Source organism: Thalassophryne amazonica, chromosome 5, assembly GCF_902500255.1.
Source record: "Thalassophryne amazonica chromosome 5, fThaAma1.1, whole genome shotgun sequence".
In the NCBI taxonomy this organism is placed as follows: Eukaryota; Metazoa; Chordata; class Actinopteri; order Batrachoidiformes; family Batrachoididae; genus Thalassophryne; species Thalassophryne amazonica.
The window spans coordinates 95498499-95515164 of record NC_047107.1 but is presented as its reverse complement, the minus strand read 5'-3'; positions in this window follow the sequence as shown (position 1 = coordinate 95515164).

Here is a 16666-nt window from a genome sequence, read left to right as displayed (position 1 = left end):
GTTAAAGCAGTGGGCTTGTGACCAGAGGATCCTTGGTTCAAGTCACTGTCAGACCAGAAAATCACTCCAGATGGGCAAGTTACTTAATCTGGAAGTTGCTCCTGGTGGCTAGTGCACGCCTTGCATGGTAGCACCGGACATTGGTGGGTGCTGTGAGGCATCACTGTAAAGTGATTTGACCATGAAACCACAATGTAAATGCACTCCATTTACCAATTTTAATATAATAATTTACAAACAAGTCCATATTCAGACATTAACAAATTGATATTTTATTTGTTCATGACAGCGTAGTCGAGCTGAAAGTAAATAATGAATATGTGCTTATCGGCTGTTAACTTTGAGGGTAATTATTGAACAGCTTTGGTCACCAGTACAGGAAAAAGCAGTTGTGGTCTTGGTGGCCACTAGACCCAGGATTTGTAAATGAAGGAAACAAACCAACAAGCTCATTTACTTCAACCACACATGTTCTTAATTTCTATCATGGATGAGATTATTTCCTGCAACAATCCACAACATGTCCAGTAGGTGAAGGTGTATGGCATTCCTCGGCTTGGCATGTTAGTAGTTGACCAGCCTGTAGACCTCGTGACCAAACTCTGGGAACAAAGATTTGAAAGTGGTTTTGGGTTCCCCTGATTAATTTTGAAGATTTTTTTACTTGGGCTGCCCTCTTCAAACATCCAGGCATTTTTAGGAGGGGGCAACAAAGGTCAAACAAGGATCAAAATTTAAAATTGTCCCTTTTGTGTCAATATGCATATCAAATTACTCATCTACTTATAACGATTCCAAAAATATATAGTTTTTTATGCATCCGACCTCAAATGAGGCCTGAAATATCAAAAGGTCAACGAACTTTTGATAATATGAAAATTTGGTAAAAATGGCTAACCTTGACCAATTTTTCATATATTGGTGCCAGATCATATGTTTTCCTGCATGAGAAATTCATTTCAGTACTTTTGAAAAGCATATTGACTTTGTAATTTCAAAAGGGCTACCATTATTTGTACAAAAATGTAAGTATTAAGTGTCAAATGCACCTTGGTTTATCACATTGTACTACTCAGTGTCGTATCCATCAGATTCAAAGTCAGAATCACTGTCACAAGCACTAGTTTCTGAATATGTGTCAAATTCTGCAATGTCAATTATTCCAACACTAAGCAGATGTTCAGGAAGTGCTGGTTTGGAATAACGCAATGACGAACATTTACCCTCTTGTAATTTCCATCCATGCTGCAGAGGTGGTGGTGGAGCATCTGGTTTCACGTAGTTCAGCATGATGAATGACCGACATGGTTCTTTTATAACAATGAACAAATGAAAAAGAAATAAACAACAATAAAAAAGCTCAATAAACATATAATGCCTCACCTGTACAGTGATCTTTACAAATTATTGCTGAGTGAATATGCGTGTATTGACAACAATAGTACATACACTGAAAGTTTAGTTTTATTTATTTAGATAAATTAAATATGCATATTAACTGATTTCAATAGATAACCTATTTACTGATTTTCTTATTCGTTATAAATATATCAAAGTCAAAGCTAAATATAACATTTTACTTACCAATAGAAAGCCAATAAGATCAGTAAATTTATTGAAGACAAGCATCACACAAGAGGGTATCACATCTGTGATGTTCAGTTTGTGAGAGTTCCTGTGCAACTAAAGTCAGTTCCAAGTAAATCATATTACTGTGTCATTGTACACTTATGGTTACTGTATACAATACCTTGCTAATTCCAAGAGAAAGTACAGAGTAAGGAAATCCACCTGTTGTCATTAATTATATTGAGCATGAAATAAGGTCATCATCCACAAAAGCAGGGCACTGAACTCTTTACTCAGTGCTTTTAAGATAGTGATGAAAAACATGAAAGGCCTACTTACCATCAAAATTTCTGTTTGATTTAATTTATGAACTTGAATAGCAATCAGACTACAGCTTATTGAAACCCTATTTCTTCACATGCCTCATTGACCAATTTCACTTCAGTGTTTACTTAGACTGCAGAGAATAAATACCCCACCTCTTGTCAAAAGTTTGATGGATGATGTCACAGCCAATCAGAATCGACTATGTCACTAAGCCCCACCCCTAACCCTCCTTAATCCTGCCCCTATGATGTGTCACAGCCAATCAGCGTGAGCCCACCCCTAACCCCTCCCCTAATCCCACCCCTATGACGTCACAGCCAATCAGCGTGAGCCTGCCTCCAGAGTCCCGCCCATCCATAATTAGTTCACACACAGGTGTCATATCAGCCTAATTTGCATTGAATGCTAGTCTGAGCATGGATGGGCATGTCTGCCCAATTTGCATCGACTGGGGTTCACCCCTTCCATGAGTCTCTGACGCTATAATATTATATATAAAATAAAGATTTATAAAATGTAATTATTTAATTCTTTATAAAATGTAATTATTTAATTCATTAAACAATTGTTTAGTCTGGGAGCCCTGTGGGATTAACCCTTTAAAAAATGGTTCTGACAGAAACGCTCATTGCAGGTGATGTGTGCGCGCGCATGTGCACGCGTGTGTGTGTGCGTCTCCCTTTAAAGCTGGTGCTGAGGTGGAATATCTCGCTTTTCAAACCATGATGGCCCAACATGTTTTTACTTCGCGCTGCATAGCCGAAACTCCGCTAAATATTACAACGGTCTCTAACGATGGGGCAGCGCCTAAGAAGGTAAAATTATACATAAATCGTGTAAAACCGCCTCTACCGCTCGACCACCTGGCTGGGGTAGTGAATTTTGAGTCAGGAGCCTGTCTGGGGTATATTTTCGAAGCGTATAAAGCAACCCTGAGTTTTTACATGTTACCCTCGATCAAGCCCCACACCCCAAAAGTGACTTTGTGCACATATGACTGGAGCGTTATGTCCACCGTGGTTGCTGCTTATTTGAGAGGGGATGTTTTAGTGGATCCTCAGACAATCCGTGGTGAGAACAAAAAACATTTTCAGATTACATGGACCGGTTACGTCAGCTCTCTGTATAAAGTGACCTTCAATAGATATCCTGCTGGGATACCCACTACGGCCAGGATGACCTTGAAATGCACCCATGGTAATCAGCGGGCCGTCGTAGAAGCCCTGGCACCGACGTGGGAAAAAATGTTTTTGGCATATGGGGACAGAATCAGTGGGCTTTTTAGGCACTGGCTGGAATATAAAGACATTATCGGAGTCAGAAGAAACCTGACCCCTTTCTTTTGTTAAGGGGAATCTGGCCACTCCCACCCCGCCCGACTATATATATTCATCTGCGGGGCAGGATGTGGTACCATTCGACAACCGACATCATGACTCAAGCTTTCACATCAGCTCACATTCCTCCAGCTTCACCCCGCCAAAGGAGGACGTCGATCGTGAGGGTCATTACACCGGTTACGAGGAAGAAGGCTGCTCGCAGGACCTCTTCACCTCACCGCCAGAATCCTGGCCAGGTTACCGCGAGCTTTCCTCGGCTGAAGCATCGGTGATGTGGGGCAAAGAAACCCAAGGGGTGTACCCTTGGTCACCATCTGTAATTTTAGACGACAGACCGGGATCACCCCAGACCCCACCTGATACAAGAAGCGCTGTGTGGCGAGATGTGCGTCACACCAGTCATCGATGACCAGCCAGACGGACTTCTCTCTGACGAATTTTTGAAAACAACGAAACTGGCCATCATCCATCTGCTGGCTGGAGTGATTGCGAATTGTAGAAAGGAACTCTGTTATGGCTGTCAGGTCGACCATCCAAGTCAGACGCAGCACAAATGCCTGGAAGAGGTATCTGAATTCTTTAACCAAATCAATTTTCATCGTCTGATAAAAAGCCTCTGGACGGAGCGGTTTATTCCTGCAGTGCTCAAATTGCTGGCGAGCCATTACATATTTCCCTCACCGGCAAGAGTCCAGGGTGTGGCTGAAAACATCTTGAACGAGCTGAAACACTGTGATAATTTTGGTGGAGTGTTGAAGCAGATTTCCAGCTGTTTGGAGCATGAAAATCCCACCCACATTCGTGAAATGGAGGATGTCTGGCACGGCCTGATCTGATCGTCACCTGCAAAGCTTTCTGAATTAATATATCTATATATATCTGTGTCAATGTTCAATTTATCATGGGAAATTATCTGATTAATCTGTGTCGAGGTGTAAGGGATCGTTATGTCATTCGTGAACTGTCGCATCTTTTAAATCAGGCTGTCACACGCAGGCTGAACAATATTACAATGTCTTCTGTATTGGAAAGGGTGCTGGACTCTTGTTAAAAATCAGGCCACTCCAGAGTTTTGGGAGGAAAACGTGCTAAGAACCGTTTCGCAAATAGCGGATAACTCTGCCTACATTGTCTTATGCAGGATTTCCGTTATGGTTACTGACAGTTTTCCTCGATTTAATCCCTACCACCTCTTTACACTGTACGCATTTATCGTGGACATCCTTTGTCACAGTGTAACAACAACTCCTGGAGAGATCTGACGTCCTGACCGTCCTACAGAAACTTAATACAGCGATTTGTCTGAATAATGGCTTTGATGTTTTACACCGAACCCTGCAGATGATTAAATAGTAACTTCTTTTTCTGTTTTTTTTAAAATGAATGATAAAAAATGTGTAAAACAATAATTTCTCTGTTTTTTGAGTTGCGTGTGTTTGTAGTAAAATGATATATATATAAACCAGGATTGCCTATTTATTTGTCATTCACATACTTGATCCCTTACATGATGGCTGAAGAAAGATTGATGGGAAATGTGTATTATGACCCTTCAAATCCCGGAAGCTTCAGCGGTGTGGAACGCTTACAGAAGGCTATCAAAGCCGAATCCGGGGTTAAACCCTCCAGGAAAGATGTGGAGTATTTCTTGTCCGGGGAAGATGCTTACACTTTATATAAACCTGCAAGGATGAATTTTATCAGAAATAGGGTGTTTGTTACAGCCCCTATGAAACAATTCCAGGCTGATCTCTGCGATATGCAGGCTTTATCAGCTCATAACAATGACTATAAATATTTCTTAACAGTCATAGACATATTTTCAAAAAAAGCATATGCCAGGCTTTTCAAAACGAAAACAGGTCGTGAGGTCGCAAATGCTTTTGCCACCGTTTTACAAGAAAGTGGAGTCCCACAGAAGTTGCAGACTGATGCTGGGAAAGAATTTTTCAACAAGGATTTTTCAGCCCTCATGAAAAAAAAACAGCATAAAACATTTTTCAACTGTCAGCGATCTGAAGGCCTCAGTCACTGAACGCTTTAGTCGGACACTAAAAACCAAGATGTGGAGGTTTTTCACTGCAAACAATACACGTAGTTACATCGACGAGCTGCAGGATCTGCTTAAAGCCTATAATGCATCTTATCATAAAAGCATTAAGATGAGTCCGAATGAGGTTAATGCTCAAAATGTCGATCAGGTGTTTCAAAATTTGTATGGGACTTTTCCCCTACGCACAAGGCCTATGAAGTTTAAATATAAGGTTGGTGACATAGTCAGGATCTCCAAGCTCAGGGGAGTTTTTGATAAAAAATATCAAGAGTTTTACAGATGAAATGTTCACAGTGTCAGAATGTATTCCACGTTTCCCACCTGTGTATAAATTAACAGACTACAACGGCGAGATCATTGAAGGTTCATTTTATGAACCATAATTGCAGAAGGTTAAAATATCAAAAGACAAACCGTATCAGGTTCAAGAAATTATTAGTGAACGTTTTACCAAGGGGAAGAAATTTGTATTTGTCAGGTGGAAGAACTGGCCTGAAAAATTTAACTCCTGGGTTCCTGCAGACCAACTGATGGCCATATAAATGTGACGACATTTATCTTCAACCGGCATGTGAAAAATGGATCGGGACCTGAGACAAGGATTTTATGTGACTCTGCCTTCAAATGCCAGCCTAAAAGTATTCCTGGATAACACGATTTCATGCTACCAGGTGGACTTGGCTTGACACCTGGATTTAAGGGAGAGTGGGTTGTGGCGCTGACTGAGATTTCTTATCCTCACACTTGGTTAAATATTCCGGAAAAGCATTGCTCTACGTTTCAGGTGAAAAAAATTACGTCCATGAACAAAATCTCCGTTCACTCAACTTCTTTTGAGGCAGGATATTAAGACAACTTTGACCTTACGTCAACGCAGATAAACTCTCGTTTGAAGAATATAGATCCAAAGATCTCTTTAAAATATGATGATATTCAAAATAATTTTGTGTGGGAAGGAGACAGTACCTGCCACGTACATTTTGAAACCCCAACTGCGTACATGCTGGGGTTACAGCCTGATAAGTGATTGAGATGCGGGCCTGGGGCCGTGACCTCCCCGCGTTTCCCTGATAAAAACGGCGGGTTATATCATTTTTTTTGTTACACAGACGTTGTTCAGGCTCATACGTGGGTGACAGTTTTGCTCCTCTGCTCCGCTGTTTCGAGATCCAAGGGAAGTTTGGAGAAATTATCACGCAAAGATTCAACCCTGCTTATTATATTCCAGTTTCTAAAAGACATATTTAAAAAGATACGCGTTGAGATTCATACAGATCAAGACAAGCCCATTAAATTCACATACGGGAAAGTGATTGTCACGTTACACTTTAATCCGACGGATTAAAAACAAAAACAATGCGACCTGATATTTATAGATTCGTTCCTTTTTATGAAAATCAGGTCGGTCACAGTTTTTCCCACGCCCCCGTTATGTACGGGAAAGGTTTGGATAACATATTTTCAAAATTATTCAAGTTCGTCACGCTTTTTTTTAAACAAGGATACGCGCTTACCAAACCTCACCTGAAAAACGCTGCCAAAATATTATGTCTGATGTGGTGAGCCCTGTGGTTGAAATGGTGTCCCGTCCTCAGGAAGCCGGCGTGCAGGAAGGATCCCGGATCATGGTACTCTCGCGAAGTCCCAGGAAACGCCCTCCCGGGAAACGCATAGGCAGGGATAAAAAACGAAGAGTCTTGCACAAACGTGAGACAGTCCGCCGCAACGCCAAGAAGAGAAGACCGTCTCGTGATATTTTTTCTTAAGGATGAGCCTGTTACGATATAATTCACCCGAGTGCGCCATGAGCGAACTAGACCTGTTTACCGTCCCAGCGACACAACTCTCGATAGAGGACAGTCAATATGTGGCAATAACTCCGATATCGGCGGTGACTGACACCGGACGATCAAATTTTTTATCCCCGGAGACGGAGAAAGATACCTGGATTTAAATATCATGCTGATTCATCTCCGGGTGAAAATTACAAATGCTGATGGGAGTAATTTGGCTGCTGACGCCAGCGTGGGGCTAATAAATTACCCCCTGAACACAATTTTTTCACAGGTCGATGTCACTCTGGGTGACAGGTTAATTTCGCAGTCCAGCACCACACATCCTTACAGGGCTATGATTGAAACATTACTGAACTTCTCAGCTGAATCACTCAAATCTCAGTTCACAGCAAGCCTTTTTTTCAAAGACGCGGCAGGAACCGTGACGGCTGATGATGGGCCCAACGCAGGTCTGGTAAGCAGAGCGCGCCTCACCGCTCGGTCGAGAGAAATCCAGCTGCTTGGTCTGTTACACGCAGACATCTTTTTCTGCGAGAGGTCGTTGTTAAATAATGTTGACCTTAGAGTTAAGCTGATTTGCGCAGGTGACGCTTTCAGCCTGATGTGTGCTGATAACAGCACTTTTAAGTTAGACATCCTGGGAGCGTCTCTTTTTGTTAAAAAAGTCTCAGTCTCCCCAGTTCATCTCGGCCACAATGCGGCGTTATTGAACGGGAACGCCCTGCATCCGTTATCACGGATTAATGTGAAAACCTATGTTATCCCTCACAATTCCAGAATTTGCAATCAGGAAAATCTGTTTCTGGGGGTCATGCCGAAATACGTCGTCCCGGGTATGGTGAACCACAATGCTTTCAGCGGAAAAAGGGATTTATCCCCGTTTAACTTCCAAAACTACGATGTGGAATATCTGGCTCTAAGCCAAAATGGGAGACAAGTCCCTTCTAAACCCTTCCAACCGCAATTTAACAACGGGATCTCTGTCAGTGAGTTTTATCATTTGTACACAGCCACAGGGAGACATTTGAAGGATCTTCCTCTCTGTATAACTCGTGACGATTTCCCGTTGGGATACGCCTTGTACGCCTTTAACCTGAGTCCGGAGGAGGATACGGGGGCATTGTCACTGGTTTCTACTGGCAGTCTAAGGCTTGAAATGCGTTTCAGAGTGGCGACCCCGCATACGATAATGCTAGTGGTCTACGCGTGCTACGACTCCATTCTGGAAATTAACTCCAAACGACAAGTGTTGGTCGATTTTTACTGAATCATGAACACCCTTGAGTTGGAGGCTGTGATGAGGCATTTAGCAGGAAACATTTTCAGAGGAGTGTGGGCCTGTGATGAATTAGATCGCATCAAAGCGAAACCGCCTGCTTTGTTCATAGTAAATACCCACCCGAGGCATTTACCGGGTGAACACTGGCTGGCGATCACTGTTGAAAAAGATGGTGGAGCTACGTTTTTTGATTCCTTTGGATTTAGGCCGGACTTCAACCTGTACCCCAAAGGTATCCTACAGTATTTGGAAAATCAACGCGATTTTCTATCATAATAGACAGCTACAACATCTAAAAGAGCCTGCGGGCTGTCCTACAAAGATGTACTGTCTTTATACAGCCGCAGCACTGTTAAGAACAACGATATGTTTTTTGAATTTGTGAAGGAATATCAGCAATGTACCAGAACAGGCTGTAAGAGCTTGTGTAACCAGTGTTCATGTTGTTTTCATGCGTTTAAAACCCGTTACAATTTACACTGAATGAAATCGCTGTAGACTGTTACTTTTGTAAAGATTTTTATTGTGGTGATAAACATGCTGTATAACAACAAATTATATATTAAATAAATGATTAGTACAATAACAAGGTCCGCTTCTTTTATTTGAAAACTCTGTTATCTTCTTTCATGCTGGAAGTGTCACCAGCTCTGACGCCTGGGTATCTCTGACCATGTAGCTGATCCGGTTAGCCTCAGAAAGCAATGTTTATGCGGGAAACTTTTCCCAAATGATCGGTTTCACCTTTTTTTTCCTCTTGCTGGGGGATTTGGTTGCCACTGGTGACTCATCCGGCGATATACATTGGCTTTTTTTTAATTTCTGCAGTTCTTTGCGGGCTGGAGGGTTTGAAATGCAGGTCACAGGAATATTATATTCATTCAAAACAGTAAGAAAACGCCCCCAGCCTGTTGCAGGGTTGGATTTTTTGAAGGAAGAGCTGAGATATTTCATGAGATCGATTGCATGGGTACCCTTAACTTCCCGCCTGTTATAAATAAATTCACCCGATGCGGTCCAAGTAGCATTACCTGTGGAAATCCTCCTCATAATATACTCTGCGTTCTTATGGTCTCTCAAGGGCAGAATCTCTATCACCTCTCTCACGATACCTGTGAACTCCTCCTCTTTCGGTGTAATAACAGACTCCTTTTCAGAGGGTGAAACACGTGCCCGCTTTTCATTCTCCCCCTGCCTGATAAGCATTAAATAACACTGCAGGAGAGCCTCGTATTTTTTAATTTTCTCATAAGGACTCTGTCCATCCTCGGCTATAACAGCCCTCATTTTAAATTCCAAATCATTTTCAGCGGACTGTCTGATGTCTGGACCACCAGGATTCAACCGTTGCGTATTTGAGGTCATCTGTTCAAGTTGCTGGGGCGTTAACAGAAACATCTTCTGAGTCGATTTTGACATAATTTATCCTCGTATGAGTTGAGTAATAATCGGCAGTGCAGCAGCCAGTAGTGGCAACAGGAATCCTCCAGTCTGTATAAGACTCCTGCGCTTACTCTTTAAGCTGGTCTTTTTAGCCGCCAAAAGCCGTAAAGCTTTTCTCCTCCTTTTCAGGGTGCTGAATTGTCTCCTGTTCAGGACGATATTACCCTTTAAAATATTCAGAGCAATCTCAGATAAGGCACGCAGAAGGTCGGGAGCCGCCGTTCTCAAAATGTCTTGACGCTGATGTGGGCTGGCTTTGATTAGAGTTTTAAGAATGTCGGCGTTCCTTTTTAACAGTGAGCTCATGGTCTCCTGCTGGATTTTGTAATATATACAGTTGGCCACTGATTTTGCAACAACCCCGTTCTCAGTCTAAACCGATCTGGGCAGTTTTGTGTACAGTCCAGGAATAAATATCCGTATGGTTCGCTTGGTTGCGTCTTCTAAGCTGTCCAAAAAATATTGTTTTTTTGAGGGAAACATTTGTTGAGCTAAAATATTCATCTGCAGCTTATCACGTGGGTTTTTAAAGAGCACCATATAGCTTGTGTTGAGACTAATTGTTGTGCTGTATTTCCCCTGATGAAACATTCTGAGTTATTAAAATTATTGACATATTCCTATGGTGTCTGTACTGTGTAAATACTCTCACAACTCCGGGGTCATCAGCTGCCTGAAAAATGAGATCGTCCAATATTATCAGGTGAGACTTACCAAAAGGAAACAGGCAGACCTCGTACAAATTTTATGTTTTTATTCTTCGCCTTCAGTTCAGAGTACATGGGTTGGAATGAGGTGTAAATCCATACAGTATTTTCCAGCACATCTTTCATTACATGATCACAATTCTCCAATAATGATTTAACAAAAACAGTTTTTCCTGATCCACTTGGTCCTATTACAAGGCATGAGAAAGGTGTCTGCAATCTTGGGTCAAACATGTCTCCAAAATCAGACATGCTTTTCAATATCCAAAGGGTTCAGTCAGACCGTCAGGCAAAAGACGTCGTTTGTCATACACGACTCGGAAGGTTTTCTGGAATGACACATTTGTCAGCTTGAAGCCGTTTTTATGACATTTGATACCTTGCTGTGGCGCTTTGATCATGGACCCATTGGCAGGATTTTTACATAACCCTCGATCAAGTCTTTGATGCTGTCAAAGTTTATTTTTTGACAGCTAGCACGAGTTTGTGTGATCCATTTCACAAGCATAACAGTTTTTCCACTCAAGTTTTTATACGCGTAACTTTTTGTTCCCGCCGCCGCAAATTCAACAATAGTGTCCCCACTCAACTCATCTGTTAACTGCCCGAGAAAATTACCGGTGGGTAACGGGGTTTCACCATCGCATATGACGTGGTGAATGCAGCAATAAATATATTATCTGCTTTACCCGGACGAGCTATGTATTGTGACCCATACCGCCATTGGACCATATCAACATCATTATTCAGAAATGAAAAATAGGTGATGTCATACTGGTCGGCGAATAGAAACCTGAAAAATTCCTCAGAGTTCCTGACGAATTTGGTTTGCGTGAGATTATTCCTCTGAGCGAATTTCCCCCAGAAGGAATTCAGACATAATTTCACCATTTGTCTTTTTACAGGGTTGAGGGAAATTTTCCCTGGGTCCAATCTGATTTTTTGATTGATCCAGTAGTCCTTGACATATTTCCCCCTGCTCTCAGAGTCTTTATCAGATTCTGCTGGATATCCATACGCTTCCTGTTTATGTTTTAAAAAAGTGTTTATGTACCCCACAAATATATTATTGCTTTTAGTTTCGAAATGCCAGACCTCGTTAATCTCACAATATAACCTTTATCCAAAGCTTTGTGAAATTCAGGGGTCGGCCACATCCCATTCAAAGCTCTTTCCTGATCGCTGTGTGTGCATGATTCATCTTGGTTGTTGAGATCAGCACACAGGCGACAAAAAGGAAAGACTAGCTTTCCCTGAGGCGTCCGGTAAGGAAGAATGGGGAAATGTAACCCGCGCGGTGGGTAGACGCTAGCTTTGATGAGACCGAAATATGAACGAGGGTCTTGGAAATCCCCGACGATGATTTTCGGATGTCCTGTGGGGTATGTGAAATTTACATTAATGTAAGGGTATAATGATGTCACATCAACATAATGAATCTGTTCACCCTGGCCTGACGTGTACCGCAGACGCGCAGGGGCTGTCTGTCCCCCGTACAAAGCGTCTCTTGGTTCGAGGGGTTTCGGGGCTCGGTACTGCTGGAGAAATTGTCGGACTGTCTGATTATTTTTTTTTTATGTTATTCCATTCATGCTCCCAGATAATGGTAAGACTGACACCCTCCATCGCCAGCAAAGCTGCTAATTTCATCTGACACACCGCGTACAGCTGACCGAATGTGGTGTTTAGAAGAGGATTTTTTTCATGGGCCAGAAAACAGGTTGGACATCCATGATAAAAGCAGCCAAGGAATTCCCAGACATTTTTCACCCTGTTAACCTCCGCATAACCATCAACAGTATACGCCCCCAGCTTTTTCTCACCCTGGTTCAGTGCGTAAGCAATTGTAATATTTCAATTGTCCATTTCCCATTCTAACCATTGAATTGAACCGTCTGAAACTCTTTTATACTGTTGGCAGTAATTGACGGCTGACGGTAAGGCCAATGTATTAGGTGGAAGAAAGTTCATTTTAAAAACTTTCATACAGGCTGAGGCAATTGTAGTGGAGCTGAAAGGGTCCATGCGTGTTTCGCTGACAAATTCCTTCATAAATTTAGTGCATGCTGCTGCGAGAATTCTAGTGTCATTATCGCAGTACATCATCGCCTCCGCTTTAAAATCGAAAATGGAGTTCTATCTGGTTTTGTACCACGCATCAAATTCCCATTTTTTTGTCTCAGACATTTTCGCCACGCCATATGCAGCGGGATCAGGATATGGACCGATATAATCCAAATTTTTTGCTGAGCTGAACAGGTGCGGAAAGTAACCTTTCCGCATACCCGCCTCCACTTCGATACCCATAGCTTTCAGCATTTGAGTGAGGCGCATGGTTAAAAATGACAGCGACTCAATGTACTTCTGCCTGAATGCCCGATCGGACATTTGCAGACGTTTACTCCCTGTCATAATCAGTTCAGGAGTGATACCCTGACTGATTAAATATTGCAGAGGGAGATAACCGTCGAATCCTTTAGAATTGTGCGCTATGAAGATGTGATCCTCGAATTTCTTTGCTCTAAAATGTTTGAAAAATCATCGTCTGGGTGCTGACATAAAACGGGACGTGTTCTCCGACATCATTCAGAAATGTTTCAAAGTCATAAAACACGTATTTGTCAGAATAAGACTCCGCTGGTTTGATTGGTGTCATACCCCTGGCAAAAATTCTGGAATCACCGGTCTCGGAGGATGTTCATTCAATTGTTTAATTTTGTACAAAAAAAGCAGATCACAGACATGACAGAAAACTAAAGTCATTTCAAATGGCAACTTTCTGGCTTTAAGAAACACTATAAGAAATCAGGAAAAAGAATTGTGGCAGTCAGTAATGGTTACTTTTTTAGACCAAGCAGAGGGAAAAAAAATATGGAATCACTCAATTCTGAGGAAAAAATTATGGAATCATGAAAAACAAAAGAATGCTCCAACACATCACTAGTATTTTGTTGCACCACCTCTGGCTTTTATAACAGCTTGCAGTCTCTGAGGCATGGACTTAATGAGTGACAAACAGTACTCTTCATCAATCTGGCTCCAACTTTCTCTGATTGCTGTTGCCAGATCAGCTTTGCAGGTTGGAGCCTTGTCATGGACCATTTTCTTCAACTTCCACCAAAGATTTTCAATTGGATTAAGATCCGGACTATTTGCAGGCCATGACATTGACCCTATGTGTCTTTTTGCAAGGAATGTTTTCACAGTTTTTGCTCTATGGCAAGATGCATTATCATCTTGAAAAATGATTTCATCATCCCCAAACATCCTTTCAACTGATGGGATAAGAAAAGTGTCCAAAATATCAACGTAAACTTTGTGCATTTATTGATGATGTAATGACAGCCATCTCCCCAGTGCCTTTACCTGACATGCAGCCCCATATCATCAATGACTGTGGAAATTTACATGTTCTCTTCAGGCAGTCATCTTTATAAATCTCATTGGAACGGCACCAAACAAAAGTTCCAGCATCATCACCTTGCCCAATGCAGATTTGAGATTCATCACTGAATATGACTTTCATCCAGTCATCCACAGTCCACGAATGCTTTTCCTTAGCCCATTGTAACCTTGTTTTTTTCTGTTTAGGTGTTAATGATGGCTTTCGTTTAGCTTTTCTGTATGTAAATCCCATTTCCTTTAGGCGGTTTCTTACAGTTCGGTCACAGACGTTGACTCCAGTTTCCTCCCATTCGTTCCTCATTTGTTTTGTTGTGCATTTTCGATTTTTGAGACATATTGCTTTAAGTTTTCTGTCTTGACACTTTGATGTCTTCCTTGGTCTACCAGTATGTTTGCCTTTAACAACCTTCCCATGTTGTTTGTATTTGGTCCAGAATTTAGACACAGCTGACTGTGAACAACCAACATCTTTTGCAACATTGTGTGATGATTTACCCTCTTTTAAGAGTTTGATAATCCTCTCCTTTGTTTGAATTGACATCTCTCATGTTGGAGCCATGATTCATGTCAGTCCACTTGGTGCAACAGCTCTCCAAGGTGTGATCACTCCTTTTTAGATGCAGACTAACGAGCAGATCTGATTTGATGCAGGTGTTAGTTTTGGGGATGAAAATTTACAGGGTGATTCCATAATTTATTCCTCAGAATTGAGTGAGTCCATATTTTTTTCCCTCTGCTTGGTCTAAAAAAGTAACCGTTACTGACTGCCACAATTATTTTTCTTGATTTCTTATAGTGTTTCTTAAAGCCAGAAAGTTGCCATTTGAATTGACTTAAGTTTTGTGTCATGTCTGTGATCTGCTTTTTTCTACAAAATTAAACAACTGAATGAACATCCTCCGAGGCCGGTAATTCCATACTTTTTGCCAGTGGTTGTAGCAGAAGTGGGGCTCGTCTGTCTCCTCAAGCTTTTCACCACATAGCGGACATGACGAGTGCTTACAGACGTGAAGGCTGCTTTTTTAGAGAAGGGTACATAATACTCTCTTCTGCATTTAAGACATATTTTCCTGCAATCACACAGGCTTACAGATTTACCTGCGACAGGTCGCAACCTCGGTTCTTTATGCCTGACATAGCATAGCTCAGACCGACAGTTCTTGTTACAATCAGTGCAGGAAATAGGGTGTTTATCATTGTCTCCACAGTCGGGGGTCTCGCATACACCGCAGCGCCGCGAGCAGGAGTGCCTGCGCTGACACTCATATCTGGTAAAGCAAAAATCACAGAAATATTTCACCCCCAGGAACTGTTTCACATTCATGATACCGTAATAATGGTTTCTGAAAAGAAACAGAAATGCTGTTTTTTCAGGGGAGTGATTAATCTGCGCTGTCTGGAATTTGGATAGCTTTCTTTCCCCATCAGCTCTAAAAAACACCACAATTTTGCAATCGAGAGCCAATTCAAATTTTCCAAGGTGGTCAAATGACACGGGTGTGCTCATCAATAATCCAACGGAACTTTGTAACTCGTATGCCCTGGCGGTGGCTTCCTGGGTAGTGAGATGTCGGTTTAATAATTGGATGAGATTTATTGCAAAACATAGCTGATTATCAACATTACACACAATGTTGAGACACCGGGCCTTTTTCACTATTAGCTCATCATCGAGAAGGCTGGTTATTTTACGCTTATAACCCCCACCAGTGGGATTATGCATGACTCGAACAACCAATTCGAGCGAGCTGTCAGATAACACATTCGCGTTTGATTGAACAAAGCGCTTGAGAAGATTTTGGAACCCAGCCAAATCACCATCAGCGTCGCATGTCCTGATAAGAGCCCCCTGATTGTGGAGACTTTCACCTCTAATTTCTTCGTGTACAATGTCACCCTCCCTGGCATATGACAGTGCTCTTTCAACAGAGCTTTGAAAGGTGGTCATGACACCATCGTAAAACTGAGCAAAGTCTGGGGTATCACCTGTTGCAGGGAAATTTAACATTTGCCGGATTTCCACATTATTAAACCTGTTTCTGGTTGTTATAACAAGATTTCTCCCTGCCCCACTCATGACAGTCCGGCACGATCCCTGCTCTGATGGTGTGATTCTAATTCACTGTGCAGATGTGATGACGTTCCCGGTCTCTCGTCTTCTCCCCTCAAGGAGGAAACTGTGCTGATTGGAAGGGGGGTTGGTGAGGAGGCTCCAGGTACTTCGCCGTCCAAGCCAGTTTCGACGGGCCGGGCTAAACCTTTTAGTGCTTCTGTTAAAGGGGTCAAATGTATACGGTTTTGGAATTCGGCCTGATTAATACGGTGCGGAGGTGTTCTCTCTGGTGACTCATGTCGGGGATCTCCAGGCTGACCCGTATCATTTAAAGCTTTATTTATTTATAAACGTTTTTGCACTGATTCAAAGGTCACTTAATACAGAGAGCAGGCGTAACCGGTCCATGTAATCTGAAAATGTTTTTTGTTCTCAGCACAGATTGTCTGAGGATCCACTAAAACATCCCCTCTCATCAGGGTTGCTTTATACGCTTTGAAAATATACCCCAGACAGGCTCCTGACTCAAAATTCACTACCCCAGCCAGGTGGTTGAGCGGTAGAGGCGGTTTTACATGATTTATGTATAATTTTACCTTCTAAGGCGCTGCCCCATCGTTAGAGACCGTTGCAATATTTACCGGAGTTTCGGCTATGCAGCGCGAAGTTAAAACACATCGGGCCATCGCGGTTT